Source organism: Eutrigla gurnardus (assembly GCF_963514095.1).
Source record: "Eutrigla gurnardus genome assembly, chromosome: 7".
Lineage (NCBI taxonomy): Eukaryota > Metazoa > Chordata > Actinopteri > Perciformes > Triglidae > Eutrigla > Eutrigla gurnardus.
In genome coordinates, this window is record NC_139921.1 from 21,124,067 (window position 1) to 21,140,277 (window position 16,211).

General features: G+C 43.5%; 1 protein-coding gene across 1 annotated transcript in view; it reads left to right on the forward strand.

Moving 5' to 3' along the window:
• luzp1 (leucine zipper protein 1) overlaps positions 1-16,211 on the forward strand; it is a 45,323-nt gene continuing 29,112 nt past the window's right edge. Inside the window, exon 1 of the mRNA XM_084012700.1 lies at positions 1-451. The gene's annotated coding sequence lies outside the window, so the exon portion shown is untranslated. The remainder of the gene's footprint in view (positions 452-16,211) is intronic.

The window sequence follows — 16,211 nt, forward strand, 5'->3', positions numbered from 1 at the left end:
CGCCACTGGCCACACTCGCCCACGTTATGTAGGGGAGAGAGAGGCGGGACCTCGCAGCCGGGAAGGGCGTTCTCTTTGCGGTCAGACCGGGCAGAGTCATCCTCGGAGGGGTGGGTCCTCCGGCAGCAGTAGAGGAAAACCCACCTTTTTTCATTGTTAAGGACGCGGTGGAATGTGATGGTTTGATCTCAAACGGGCCCAGGGAGGGGAATGTCCGAGAGGAAAGGACCGACGAAAGTGATTTAGGGAGAGGGGGAAATAAAACTAAAAACGCAGCCGCCTCCCCCCCCCTTGTCGCCTCCAACTCTCCGGTTGTGTGTGAGGATATGTGGATGAACTTGTCCTCGCCGTGTCGGCAGCAGCGAGTCCGACCGTCCGCACGAGCTCGCACCGTGTGAAGTTGTGGATTTACCGCTGCGTTTTTCTGCCCCGGAGCCGGACCGGCTAAAAGGTAAACTTTACTTTTCAATGTGTGACGGGGAACATGGTGGGTTCAGACAGTGGCTTTCTGAGTTGGAGCCAGTCAAACGGGACTGCAGAAGTCTGGAACTGCGGCAAGTTTTTCAACCCTCCTCCTCCTCCCCGTCGTCCCCCCCCCCCCCTCCTCCTCTGCTCGTTTTGTAGCCAAAAGGAAGCATCCAGGACTGCGGTGAAACCCCCGGGTGGTCAAATGTAGCGGTTCATACACCATTTACATCTTATTTTGTTACTTTGTTTCACCCATTTGACTGACACACTCGTGTGCGTCTACGCACTTAATGACGTTAAGCTTCTTTTTTTTTAGGCTTCTCCATAACAAGCTATAGTTGAGAACATGGGGGTTGATAAAAACATTAAAAACAGTCGAAATGTCTCTTAACTCGCACGTGCTCTTCACACACACAGTATTATGTTTGTTAAGCCAATTTATTCAAACAGTTTATTGTTTTTTTTATGAATGAAATCAACATGTTTCGGTTTCTTTGGTTGATATTCGGTGTCAGCGAGACAAGCTAGCATACCTCGACAGGCTGCACTGTTATGGCCTTTTTTTCCTTCACACATGAATCATCCGTGTTTACATAAACACACGTGTATACATACATACATACACACACACACACACACACACACACACACACACACACACACACACGCACACACAGAAGGGAGATACTGTATGACGTATTAGTAGCTACTGCTGCTGTTGGAGTGAGGTGGTTTACAGTTTTTACCTTTTATTTGGGGTTAGCTCAATCTTTGGCCACTAAAATATCACAACTGAGCACAAAAGTCACACAAACCACTGAAAGAATACTGTCTTTTTCTTATTGAAGGAAATTTGAACATCGCCTGTGTTTTTAGTCCTTAATCTGTTTGCTGTTGAGCTAAAGTGCTGAAAATTAAGTCATCATACAGATAGAAAATGAACAGTAATTAATTAAGGAAAATGCAACCTATAATGTGGTTCCAGCTTGTGTGAGGATTTGTTGTTTCTCTTTTATCGGACAAAACAATTGGAGTTTTATTCAAAATTTTCAGGCATTTTTAAGACCAAATTCATTGAAGTTGACTCATCAAATCAGAACAACAACAACCAGAAGTTGCACAACATGTTTGATCTGTTTGAGTGTGCGTTTTCTTTCACGTGAGGTGTTGTCCTGCCGCGTAGCCGACACACGTATGAAACTTAAGGTGGCAGAGCCTGAAGTAGCACATCGAGGCGTGTGTGTGTCAACAGCAGAAAATGTAGTTGTAGTGGTGGAATACTAATTTGCCAGGTGGGGCTCGTAAAAGAGCAGCACAGGGAGTGAAGGAGATGGTGGGGACCTGCCTTGACCTGTTTCAGACATGAAGGAGACAAAAAAACATCAGTGATTACTTTCCAGTAAGGCTCGCCCTCCCAGCCAGCTGTAGATTATACCTGCTGAGCTACCAGCTTGAGCTGCTGCGAACCCACTTTTCCTCCCTGACTCTGCACAGGATCCTTGCATGGCATCTCGTCGTGGCGGTAAGGGTTTTCCTATGCTATTTTGGACGGGGCTGTGACGGCGTTTGTGCTGTCAGTTTGGAAAACGTTGGGAGAAATGCGATGGGGAAAATTAAACGAGAGCACCAGCAAAGTGAAGAGTGAGATGTCTAAATTTCCCCCTGATCACTGCTTGATCCGTGCATTTACAGGCTTGGAGAAATCGTGCTCCAAGTTTGGTTTGGTTGCGTTGGCTCGCTGGATGGATAATTCCCAGTCACTAAACATGATTCCTCAGTGATGATAGTTGCTGATGCTGACACAATAAGAGCACCACCACCACCACCACCACCTGTTTTGTGATCTTTAAAACGATGTCGATGGAAACAAGTGAAAGTTTGCCACGGACACAGTTTGCACCATGTCCTGTCCAGGAGTTGTCGCCTGCCATGCGAAGTAATAATCATACCCCTCGCTCCTCTTTTATGACCTGGGCTATACCATGCATGATTGGTTTTCCACTCCGCAGAATGCCGCGACCGCCCTATGAAACTGCCTGCACTGCTTTGGGTGAAACCAAAAACTAATCATTATGGGTGTCCAATAAGGGTAATTATCAGACTAAGCACTGGACCTTGGGATTACAGAGTGGCTAAATGACTGCCCTGGGGATTAAATTAAAATATTGAGGTTTTCTGCCTGGGAGAATCAAACCGCTGGGAATGTCAAACCCAGCCTGTCGGTGGTGGTATTACTGCCGCTCCGCACATCAAAGTTTATGCACAGAGCCCCTGCTGTTAATTTCGTACCGTCAAAACGTTGTGGAATTACAGTGCGTTGACTTTGGCGTAATTGGGGGCAAGTGCATGCAGATAAAAATGGATATTGTGATTAGTTCGTTGGATGGAAACGCATATTGAGAACATTATTTCAGCCTGTGTTATAATCAAAATCCACAAGGAAAAAACACAGAGGACAGTTAGCTAATATCACACAAGAGGACTCACAGTGCATTGCCTTTGATATTAACACTTAACACACTCTGTAATAGCAATTATTTTCATTATCAAATTAACTATGTTCTTGATCAATCAACAATGGCGTTCGCAATATCATAAAGTAGTGAAAAGATGGCATTATTATTTCCCAGAGCCTCAAGTGATGTATCCATATTGTTTTAAATGACCTGCAGTTCAAAACCCAAATATATTTAATTAAATAACGCAGTCAAATAAAAAAACGACAATATTTGAGGAGTTAAAACCAGCTAAAACTGAAACTACGAATCAGTTATGAAATTAGTTGCAGATTAATATGGTCTAATTAATGAATTGTTAACATAATGAAGACGTTCGCAAAGGAATAAGAAAAGTGAGCCCCAGCATGCTGTAATGGATAACTCAGATATAATCCAAACTGGATGGTGTTTCCTTACTATTAGTGGTGGACTCTCACTTTTAGCCTCCCTCACCCTCTCACCCAGGAATAGAGCAGCGGAGGACGCACACACGCAGGACGCAGATTGATATCCCAGGCGTTGCAACTCGGAGGCGTCCTGGAAATAGCTCAGATGAATCATGGTCTCTTACAGGCTTGTATTAAAGCCCACACACAGCCTGTGTGTATAGTGTACATCCTTTTGTGAACGTGTGTGTGTGTGCGTGTGTTTTGTGTTAATGCAATAATAGGCTGAGTATCCGGGACAGAGGCTGCTGTTGACAATACGCAGGCCAGCTGGAGTTGCTGTCTATTAACACACTTGGAGGAAGATGGCGTAACGCCATAAAGACGCATAAATGAGTGTGTATTTCTGTGTGTGTGTGTGTGTGTTGGAGGTAGGGTCAATTGATAGAAAATAAACCTGCAATTATTTTATCATTTTTAAAAGCATATAATCAAATCCAGCTTTTCAGTGGCTTCTCCTGATTTTAGGCTTTTCTTAGTCCTTTGTGATGGTGAACTGAAACTCAGTCACATGATATCACTTCTGGCTTTTGGAAATGATTCTCAATCTGCATTTTTTTTAAACCATTTCTCTGATATTTTATAGACTTAACCATCAGCGGATCATTCGATCATGAAAACAAATGGAGCATGCACGTCACCTGCTTGTGTGCTGTGAACACATGTGCACAAACGCTTGGCTGGTGTTGCTAAAATCAGCTGGAAATGAACCAGCAATGAAGCAATAATCCGATTTATCATGCAAAAAATACCAAACATTCTTGTCAGATTTATGCGTTGCTGCTATTTTCTGTTTTACATGAAATTAAATTAAGTCATGTTTCAACCATTGAGAACTTAATTTGGGGAAATTAATTATTATTATTTGGGGATTTTTCTCCAGACACTTTCTTACCATGAACTTTTTCTTTCCACATCACCTCCTTCTATTTTTCCTCTCCTCTGCTGTATACATTCATTTCCCCTTCTCCCTCCTTTTCTCCCGCTCCTTCTCCCTGCCCTCTTCCTGCCTTCCCTCCCTGGCAGTTTTCTTTATCAGTGACGGGCAGGGCTCTCTGATTTCAGCCGGAGTTCAAACTACTTGAACTTTGTGTGTATCTGTCGGTCCGTTATGTGTGTGTGTGGGCATGTATGACCGCGTGCCAAAGCACTTTTCCTCGATGCTGTTCCCAGCCATGTCGATCTGTCATCGGATACTAGAGGCCGAGAGTGTCAATCACTCAGCGAGTAGTAGCCAGAAGTACATCTCAGCTCCAAGTGTTCACACGCCTCACTCAGGCTCTCATTAACACATACGCCGACACACGGAGCGACAGATATGTGCTCTCGCTCTTTGAGAATTCAAAACAAGAATGGATTCTGTTCATACAATTCCGCGTGTGTGAATGAATCCCCCTCGTTAATCCTCCAAAGCGTGCCAAACAGCCTCCTCATTACCAGCCGCTCTGGTGGGCTTTCTGTCCGGTGGTGGCGTGGGCGCTCACGGAGGCCCTCGCCACACAGGTGACCGCGAACCAACGCTTCCATCACGGAGATCTGCTATACGCCTGAAGGGACACGTGACTGTTGTGTCCTGAATGCAGCACTCTGACGTGTCTTTCTTCTCACCTCATCAGAGCGGGTGGAAAAAGATATCAGTTGAGGGAGATAATGGCTCGATCTCTTTCCAGTAGTAGAAGCACAGGTGTTCTGTTCTTTTTGGTGAATCCATTGAATGACGTGCCGGACAAATAAAGCTTATATATACAAAATATCACCCACTCATTTGTTCGGGAAGTGAACGGACGCAGCTCTGGAGACGGGTAGCTAGTTAGCTAGTTAGCTTGTCCTTCTCTTTGCACTATGGCGTCTCAAATTTAGTCCAAACAGTTTGACTACCATGTAAAACTTTTTTTTTCATTTATTCCGAAAATTCATTTATTTTCTTTTAATTTGAACAAGTACTCACATCTTTTCTCTCTGGCTGTATCTTCTTGCTTGTATTTTGTTGTTTGCAGCATTGTAAGATTGTGTTATCAAGACTCCTCTTCATCCAGTCAGCCAAACTGACATCTCTGATGTTTACTGACCTGTTACTGAGTTACTGCGTGGTTATTGAACCCGATACAAGAGCGCGTGGTTATGGAATAGAATTTTTATGGGTGGCAAAATAGGCTGTTGTTGAATCATCACCTTTGTACAATTGGCACAAACTCTTGGTGATGTTCATTCATTGTTTGTATCGAAGGTCTGCCACTGATAAACTGACAGTTAAATGAAAAAATTCAACTAAAATACATGTAACTTTGAAACATTCACTGAAACTTTTCGCCTGTGCTCCCTCAGTTTTGCTTCATACTCTGAATGACACATTTCCTTGTATTCCAGTTGTTAAATTTACTTTAAGCTCTGGAAGTATGTAGATAGAGAAGTTCCTTGAACATAATTAGAATCTTTATAACAAATGCAACTCTTGGCATTTATTTTTTATTATGGTAAATGATGAAACGGCCTCAGATACTAGGCTCACTAATGGTTACAGATGTCCTTAATGCTCCTCTACCACTGTTCCTCAGCAATTACCCGCTGGTTGTTATTTAGATACCTGTACCAGGCTTCCAAATTGCTTCTAGGGCTGCAACGATTCATCGAGTTACTCGATTAACTCGATTATGAAAATTCCTCGAGGCAAAACATCTGCCTCGAAGCCTCGTTAAATTCCTATGACGCGACTATGTGCAGGGATCCGATTGTTCCACACGGACCGTTGTTCAGGAAGCACCAGCGCGTCATACACGGTCATTCATTCTGAATTTAGTTGGCGCGATGGCGGAAAGTCAGACTCAGAATGTCCGTAAACGACAGAGAGTATCGGGGCTAAACAACGGTATCCTGCTTGCCCATGTGAGCGATTTATTTCTGACAACAAAACGAATGCGTAAAGTTGTAAAATGTGTGACTAGATGTCTCCTCGTCTCCGTGGCGCATTTCTCCGTTTTGTTGTAAATCGATCACTTCTCATCCGCCATCTTGCGAGTGACGTATAGAGTTACGTTTATGCATCGGACGCTCGTATTGGCTCCCGTAGCGGCTTTTACAGCCAATCGGAAAGCCTGATTTACGCTTGGCTGTGAGTTGTTGTGTTTGCCCAAACGGACGGAGGAGTTCAGAGCAGAGAAAAGAATGGTCAAAGAGTTACTGTAGTGATAGAGAACGCTAAATACATAAATGGCACAGAAGAAGTACACTATATACACACATATTTAGGGCAGGGAGAGGAAAGGGCCATTGCTGGCAAAACAAAACGTAAATTAAATGTTATCCATGTTTTATCCAAGTTGATTTTACTGTATTGTTGTTAAATTCTCACTGGCACTTAATAAATGGGCTTAGTTTTGGAGCCAAATGTTGTAGTTGGAATGAATACCTCTGTTTATTTTTTTTAGAAATGCTTGATCATTTTACAGCCAAATCATTTTCGTTATGCATTATTTGTTTTGGTTGTTTAAAAACACAATTTTTTTTTAATCCGATTCCTCGATTAATCGATCGATAAAGTGCTAAATTAATCGATTACAAAAAGAATCGATAGCTGCAGCCCTAATTGCTTCCTAACCCCATAATTTAGGAATTTTAATTGATGGACACCCAACGCTCTCATGCAGCCCTCAAAACCAAGCAGCTGCCCTGCTGTTGACCATGTGATGGTTTGAAATCTAAAGTAACTGAAGAAGGAAAAAACTCATCATCTGGACTTCATTTTGGCTTCCCAACTGTCCACCATTCCCTTGTCACGCGGGAGAAGAGAGAGACGTACTTGGTGTGGAGTCCATAGATGTAATACCAGAATGTCATATATTATATCTGGTACTTTTGATTGTTGTTTCATGCATTTTTTTTACATTTTCCTCACTTTTCCCCCCATTTTTGCCACTGCTTCCAGTTGATCTTGATAAGCTCACTGTGAATCGGCGACTTTAGTCTTCAGACTTTACTTGGTTTTCACATGAGTCATATTTTGAATGTCTGCCCCATTGTCTTTCTTTTGCAAACACTAACATCATATATCGTGGATTCAAACAGCTTATCACAGGTGTTCTCACATGGCGTCCTCTGCCTTTCCTTCAAGCTGTCTCTTTCTTTCACACACCCTGCCCTCCGAGTCAGTTTATTTAACAAAACACTCCTGCCAAGAATGTGTTTGTGGCTGTTATACCCTGATAGCGGCAGGTGATGTGTAGACGGTGGCCTGGCCAGGCCAGCTGCCCCACATGGCTGGAGTTTGGACCACATTGACTAATAATGTGGGTCCCTCTGCTCCCGTGTTTGTGTTTTACATGCTTTCGGGTTGACCTAAAACACAAGGTTTTTTTTCCGCCTGGTTCCTGTGTGGGATTTAGGTTTCAGCCTCCAATAAGTTGTTTTACAGAAGCTCCCCTGCATGCCTGTTTTGTTCCTACACTGTACAGGCTCCTCAAAAATGGCTACCTCGTTGATCCTGGAAGAAAAGAGCAAAGAAGTGCAAAGGAAACAGGCTTCAAAAGCATGTAGGAGGCACAGTGAGGCAGAGAGAGGGAGGGAGGGGAGACGCTTTAATAGGAGAGAGCTAAAGTTAAGACATTTCTTGTACATTCCTCCATTATTTTTGGTGTTCTCCTCCTATATTCTTCTCCTTCCGATTGTTATCTTGTCTCACTCACTCTCTCCTTCTCTTTTTTGCAATGCTAAAGAGGAGACCCCGTCACTCCCTCTTCTCCTGCCTGGTCCAGGATTATTTTTGGAAGTTAATGAAAAGAGAAATCTGAACCGCCTACCCTTAAAAGGCATGTCTGGGTCATCTGGGTGGAAACTTGTGTTATTAATGTCCTTAACATTTTCTGTGTGAGTGGGTCATCTGTGATTGTAAGCATGCGTGCGTTCGGTGCTGCGTACAGTGCAGGAATGCTGTGGGTTTGGGGGGGCTCGAAGGGAAGGAGGGTGGGCTCGCAAGCAGGCCTACGTCCTCAGGAAAGGAGGGGGGTCAGGGGGGCATATTTGGCATATTTCAGGAGCCATTCCAGTCTGGTTCAAGATGCTTTCTTCTTCCCAGAGATCTGGCTGAGCAGCCAGTCAGACAATGATCAAGGCAGGGGAAGAAAGGTGAACATCACGCTCTACTTCCCATCGGTCTTATGATGCTGGTTGAGGAAGCTGGCACATGAAAAGAAGCCATAAGCACAGGTGGTAAAACGATATGAAAACACCTATTCATGCCACCCTGACAGAGATGTGTAACCCACCAAGCCTTTAACCTCAATAATATCCATAAAAGGCTAAATGTTGAACCAAAGTCCTTCACCCAGCAGCAGGGTTTGTATGTTTTGGGTACCATCACTACAATCTAATGAGTGTTTATATGCAGAGAGCTGTAATACGTCTCTTTCAACCTCTCTTCCGTGGCATTATAGTCGCTGCTTCTCTCCCCTAGAATTTATGGTGTTTTAGCCTGTTATTTGCAGTCGGATGGCTACTGACTGACGTGACGGTGGTTGGCAGGAGTTCACTGCAGCGGTACCAGACCGGTGCTCAGCGGAGGCCGGGTTCATCGCGAGGTCTCGAGTCCGTGTTGAGTGCCCGGCTGGAACAGAGTGAACACATGTATTCCTAACTGGGCCAACACGTTTTAATTTTTATTTATTTATTGTCTTGTCTCTAATGCTGCTGTCTCTGGGTGAGGCCCAGAGAGACGACATCAAATGTGCTTTGATGCCTCTGATGTCTCTTCTGTTTTGAACTTAGTAGGGCAAAGTGGAGTAGAGAACCACCACAACTGTGACAAATGAAAGGAAAAACCAGAATGAATGAGTGCAGATGCTTCCAGAAGGAACCATGAGCATGAAAATGATGTGTATCACTAGATCTCAATTGAACACCTGTGGGAGATGTCAGTGTTTTAAACAGAACTCGCCTCCATCATCGAAACACGGAATGACCATCAGCGATCGGTGAAAAGTGACAAAAAATGAGGGAAAAGACTGAGAAGTTGATGAGACTTTGCTCTGGTGCTCCACCTTTCCCATATGACTGCATCCACACACACACACACACACACACACTCTCTCTCACACACTCCTGTCTGACCTGTTCCAATCGTTGGATCTCAAGGGCGGCTCTCAAAATAAAATTCCTCTCGTAGATTATTTTTCTTGTGATCAGAAAATATACATGTTCTCAGAGAGAGGAATGTTCAGACGCCATGGCAACCCGGCGATTGCTCACTTCCCCCTCTTCAGTTTCTCTCATGTTCGGCTGTTTTGTCTTGTGTTTTGAACTTGACTTTATTTTTCACTTCCTTCACTTATTTACTTTAGGAGACCGTTTTGCAATAGGTAGGTAAATCTAATGAACTTCCAACAACTTGTCACACCTTTTTTTTCATGTATTTGACCTTTCTCTGACTTTCTAAAGTTGCCTAATGTTCTGCTTGTCCTTTGTTCTCACCTTCCCTCATTTAAAACTTCTTTCCAACAGACATCCCTCCCTCTGTTCCTCCCTCCATCCATGCATTAGCAAGTCTGGTTTTAGGAGCTTTCATCATTGTGGTGCTGATGCATGCAGACCCCGACTGCTGGGCTATTTTCAGCCTCGCTTTCCCCTCCTCTGTACCCTTCTCTCTCCCACCCCCCTCTTCTCTTCACTGCTTTGGTTTTATTTCGGAGGAGATCTCTGTGCTGGTGCCTTTTGTAAACGCCTGGGTTAGCTGGTTTTCCCCTCCATGCCAACATTGCTCTTTGGAGCTCCTTCTCGTGCTAGCTCTCCCGACCAGGGGAAGTGAAGCAGCACAATGCGAGCTATGGCAGGGCCATAAAAATAGACTGGCTAAAGTGCAGCTTTTAATTGAAGAGCTTGAAGTAAGGGCATGCTTTCAACCCTTTCAAACTGTTTTTTGGAGTAGTAGAGGTGCACCTAACAACAATTGTGTTTTCTATTTTTCAACTTTTTGTTGGATAACTAATAGTACGGGAAACCTGGGGAGAGACAGCGTGACAAACAAACAAAGGCGATGAGGATGCCCCATAAATTATTATTTTAATTGATTCATTTGTTGATCGCCTTTTTGATGAATTGTTAAGTTAGATAAAGGTTTCCCAGAGCTCAAGGAATTCCAATTAGGGTGGCAACTAATGACTTAATTCATTGATTAACAGATAATTTCTCACTTAAATCGATTAATCCTTCAGTTTATCAATAAAGTCTCAGGTAAATGTTGAAATGTGTTGTTTGGGTTGACCAATAGTCCAAAACCATGAAATAATTCCATTTATTATAGCGTAAAACCAAGAAAAGCATTACATTCTCACATTTGACAACCTGTAAACGTACAATTTTCATTTGATTTATTAACTGACTTATAGTTCCAGTGAGTTTAAAATGAACTGAGTCACTGAGACATCTCTGTGTGTCACTCAGTGATAATAACACTCATACCACGAAGCAGACAAACGCACACAGCGACTCAGACTCACAAGCGAGTCATATGCTCCCCTCTGGTGGTCCCTTAATTTCCCTTCCTCTCTCCGCGTGTCGCTTCATGGCTAAAAGTCAGCTTACATCTGGGTAACTGTACAACAAAACCAATATATAAATGTATAATGTATATTAAAGGCAGTAATTATTGACCTAATTATTTGAATTTACCCTTTTGATTGAATTTGACCTTTTTTATTATCCAATAACAGACGTTTAACTGAAATAGCATTGAGTGGCTGGTGTTTGTGAGCATGTGTGCGTGTGCATGTGGACACATTCAGACACAGGAGCCTCACAGGAATCCCATAACACTCCCAATTCCCTGAGTAGCTCATTTGTGCACTGTGGAACATTGTGGAATACCAGGCATATTTTATGATCCAACCTTCAGCCGGCTCCTTCTCTTTCTCCCAGCGTCTGGGTTTATTTGTGAGGCTAAGCTGGTCTGGCCATCCGTGCCACCCCCCCCTCGTCCTCTCTCATTTCTCTCTTCAGGAGAATACTTAAACATCGCATTTTAGAGGTTTAGCTGATGCCTTTTATTCAGAGTCACACACAGGCGAAAACATAAACTTGAGGCCACGGGAGCATTAACACAGCATGGTTTGTCACCCTGTGAGACGTTTCGGTCTCTGTGTGGTTGACATGTATAGTATGTATGTGTATATGTATGTGTATACCCTCCTCTTGTGGCTTCGACAAACAGGCTAACCACATGCGGTGGCGTGCTCGGAGCGCCCGGGCAAACGAGGCTACAGCAGAACGTGATGCCCGTGGCAAAGAGTGATTCTAGCCCACCCACTTGGAGAAAATCATTGCAGTTTTCACCTCGTCTTCTCTCATCCCTACTTGTCTGAAATACTCTCTTTTTATTCATTCTCTTCCCTGCTTTCCTTCTCTCTCTCTCTCTCTCTCCCTCCCTCCCTCCCTCTCTCTCTAGGTGTGGACTGCACAGAAGAATGCAGTTACATTAGTGTTTCTCCTCTCCTGCCAGCCAGCTGCATCTTACACTCGCAGCCATGCCAAGCATCTGAGACACAATTGACCTTAAAAGGAAACAATAGCGGCCTATCATTTCTGCTCTGCCAGTCAAGGAATGGCTCACTCCTGCATGGGCAGGGTCCAGCTCACGCGCACACACACAACACAAGGAAGTGTTTGGAAAGTGAACTTTGAAACTGCCGGGAAATGAGAATGACCCAGTTAAGTTTTGCTTGTTATTTTATAGGTGTATACTGTCTGTACAGGACTGGAGCCAGGATTTTTCAAAAATACCAGGGGCATGAGTCTATTCTGTTATAATTAAAGGTGTATATTCTGTTTCGAAATCGTATCTGGAATTAGGTAAAGGCATTTTATTATTATATAATATAATTTATAAGACAAAGACTATTACAGCTCAGCTATTTAACTTTTTCAACACATCAGTTATTTTAAATAACACGTGACAGCCTTGGTGTATAAAATTTACATTAGGCAAATGTCATTGCAGTCCAAATTTGAGTAGCATCCTCGGCTCGAAATGCTGACTTTGTGTTGTCATATTACTGTTGTATAAATGAGGGGGGGGAAAGCCACCGCTTATCTATCTGTGTAGTCAGCAATAATGTGTGAAAGCCTCAGCTGTTTGAGGAGCAGGCGGGGCTAAAAGTCATTAGATATGAGGACAGGTTCCGCAGGTTCACAGTGAAGTTTAAAGAAGTGGATGGTTTTCCATTCTGACAGCTCATCAGCAGCTCGTAGACAAACTCTTACTCCACCTTGCCGCTCCGCTGGAATGCAAATAGCAGCAGGAGGAATGCTGTCCGCAACCTCCACTAGCAGCGGATGGGAAATCAATCCCTTGCTCTGTCGCCGCCTTTCTTTTGTTAGCTCCTTCTGTCTGCTGCTTTTGTGGGTCTGTGCTTCCTGTCTCTCCCCATCTTTCTTCTCGCTGTGGCTCTGCTTACTCTTTCTGTCTCTCCTGTCGTTTTCCCCTTGTTCTTCCCTCTCCCTCTCTAGGCATCCTGTTCACTGTGTTTGATTTGGGCATTCCTTTCCACCCCGAGCAGACAAAACAACCCCAGACCTCTCTGAACTGCAACCCCCAGTGCACGTGCATGTGCACACACACACACACACACACACACACACACACACACACACACACACACACACACACACACACACACACACTCCTTTCTGCTAATCACACACAGGAAATGGGCTCCCATGCAAACGAGGCCCGCCTGGCCAGTGGAACCCAGGATGAAGTTTCAGGCCTTGAAATGTTCTCCAGTGGAGGAAATTGAACATGATCTCTTTCTTCCCCCTTTTTTATTCTCCCTTATTTCTCCTCTTGTATTACTTGCCATGTACTTTTCCTTTTACACTTTCTTTTTTTTCATGCTGCATTTGGATATATATCCATTTTGCTGTGAAATATTGCCCTTCAGACTTACTAATGGACACAGTGTTTCTCCTCCTTTGAAGCATTGGTGAATACAACATCTTCTGGAACAATGATGGAGCAATATATTGGAGCTGTTGGTGTTGGTATCCGTGTTAGGGTTAAATCATCTGTTGCAAGACACTGTCAAATCTGACTCTGTGGATGCATGGTTGTGTGTGAAGCCTCACATGTACTGTATGTGTTAGGAAAGTGTAAGCCTAAGTGTTCAAAAAACACACACTGATAACTTATCAACTGCCTTCCATTATATGTGGGGATAAAGCCATAATCAACACGATAACATGTTTATGTAGAATGACGTGGATATTCACTGTGAGCCAGGACAAGAAGTACTTCAATACTTCTAGATCAGTAAATATACAGAAACTTGTCTTTGGGACATTGTGTAGTCGTGTTTTGACAAATGACACAAGAGTGGCAAGCTTTATCATTTAGTAACGCAGAGCTTAATAATAATAATAATAAAGTGTCATGGAAGAGGACAGTGACATCTCACTTCAAATGACACATGAATGGCACTATTTTTAACTCGGTAACTCTTTACTGAATATACCAATTTATTGCATATTCAAATTATTAAGTGTCTTGTTTTATTTTGAGTAATAAGGATTCACTGATTTTAATTCTGAAAGTGATCCCTTCTTTGAAACATCTTTGTACAAAACAACAAATCGGATAATCATAATATTAGGGCTAGACATCATCAGTCTGATGATATGGTCTTATAATGTTATCATTGAGATGATTCCCTTTGATTTTTATTGTGTGTGATATTTGCCAAATCTTGATTCATAAAGCTATGCTTGTAATTTTAATAATTACAACTAATCTATAAGCTCATAAGTTCTCTTTATGGTGCATAAATGTGTGTGAGGTGTGTTCTGGAGATGACGCTCTGGGGGAAAAGTGTTATTTGAGCTGACGGCTGGTTGTTCGGAGACAGATACAGAACCTGTAGGAAGTGTCACCTCACACTGTTTCAGTTCATTCTGCTGAGCAACGCGATGAATCTCCTCCGAGCTGACATTCTGTGTGGGTGAGGGGAAGGGAGTGGGAGTGAGGGATGAGAGGGAGACAGCTGTTTTCAGTTTCGCTTGGTTACGGGTTGGCTAACTGTCTGAATGAAGAGCCCCCCCCCCACGTACACACACACACACATACACACCCAACTCAATAACACATTTAAACACAGACAAACATGTGGTCTCTGGTCACCAGGGTATCTGGCGTCTTCTGGATGGCCAAGAATGTGAATCTCATTTTTAAAATCACATATTTTCATCAAACGAAGTGTTTATTGATCACACAAAAACGCTGCCTTTGCACAATTCCACATTTGGAGCGTTTTTATGTGTAGCGTGAGAATGTCGGATGATTCAGCGAAACCCTGTGTGCCGGTGTTAGGCCGCTGCCCCCATGAATCTGAAATGACAGAGCCGAGTGCAGGGCTGTTTCCTCCAAAGACGAGATGTGTGGGAACCAACCAGAGAGGATCAAGAGTGGCAGGAGCCTCTAAAAGACTGGTCGTCTCTGTCCATCAGTAACCACTTATACGATCGAAGTGTCATTAAGCTCATCGCCTCTGCTTCATCAGTAAGTTTAGCCCAAGTCAAGAGAGGAAACACTAACTATTTAATGCTTTAAGAGCTGAAACCATCAACCCTCGTTCAACTGGAAATTACTCAGTGATGGTTCTGATAATCCAATAATCTTAAATCATGTTCCAGCTGCTCAAATTTGAGGCTTTTGCAGATTTGTTTTTCTGTTGCAGTGGAAGATTTAAGATGTTTGGGTTTTAGACTGTTGGCAACAATTTTAAGAAATCATTTTCCTACATATTGCACTTTTTAAAGACATTTTATCGCACAAATGATGAAGCGATTAATCAAATAAATAACCAGGAGATGAATGGACATTAAAAATATTGTTAGCTGCAGCCCTACATGCTTTCATGCCCATCTTCCCCCATTTCCTCTTTGCCCTGGTAACAGTAAAAATCCTACAGGTAACATAACTATTTCAAGTCGAGGCCCATTTACTTGCTTTTTCTGGAGATTTTAAACATCTCACGATGTCTTCATCAGCAGATTGAGTGCTTAGTTTCTTACTGAACTCAAACCTTCTATTATATGAGCACCTCTTGGACTCGGCAGTTCTTCAATGTACATTGTATGCAATGTTCAATGTTTCTCAGCCAGAGTGTCCTGTTGCTGCTTACAGTTTACAGGAATGTTCCCTTTCTCCTGTAGCCTCCCCCCTCCTCTTCCTCATCTCATCCCCCCCCTCCCTCCACTTCCCTCTCTCATCCTTTAAATTCAGTCCAGACTTCAGTCTTAAATCTGGATTCTCTGTGCTTAACCAAACATATGGAATGCTACTGTAGTGGAATGCTCCAAGTCTGGGTTGTTTCGCTGTGTGTGTGTGTGTGTGTGTGTGTGTGTGTGTGTGTGTGTGTGTGTGTGTGTGTGTGTGTGTGTGTGTGTGTGTGTGTGTGTGTGTGTGTGTGTGTGTGTGTGTGTGTGTGTGTGTGTGTGTGTGTGTGCGTGCGTGTGTGTGTAACTGCACATGTTTTGAAGCAGATGAGAGCTTCTAGGATGATGATGATTATGATAAGGGTGCGTGTGTGTTTGTGTGCCTCCCCAGAGAACTGAATAGGGCCTTCTGTTGTCGTGGCCAAACGCTGCTTGTCTGCTCAGGCATGAGTCTATTGCAAAGCCTTCCGAATGCGTCCCATATCTGAGCAGTTAGCTCATTCTTTAGCCCGTTAGCTTGACTGTGAACGATCTCCCCCACAGTGACTGCATTGTCGGCCCGGCCGCAGGCTCGGGGCCTTGCCAACTGCCAAACATAACAATGGTG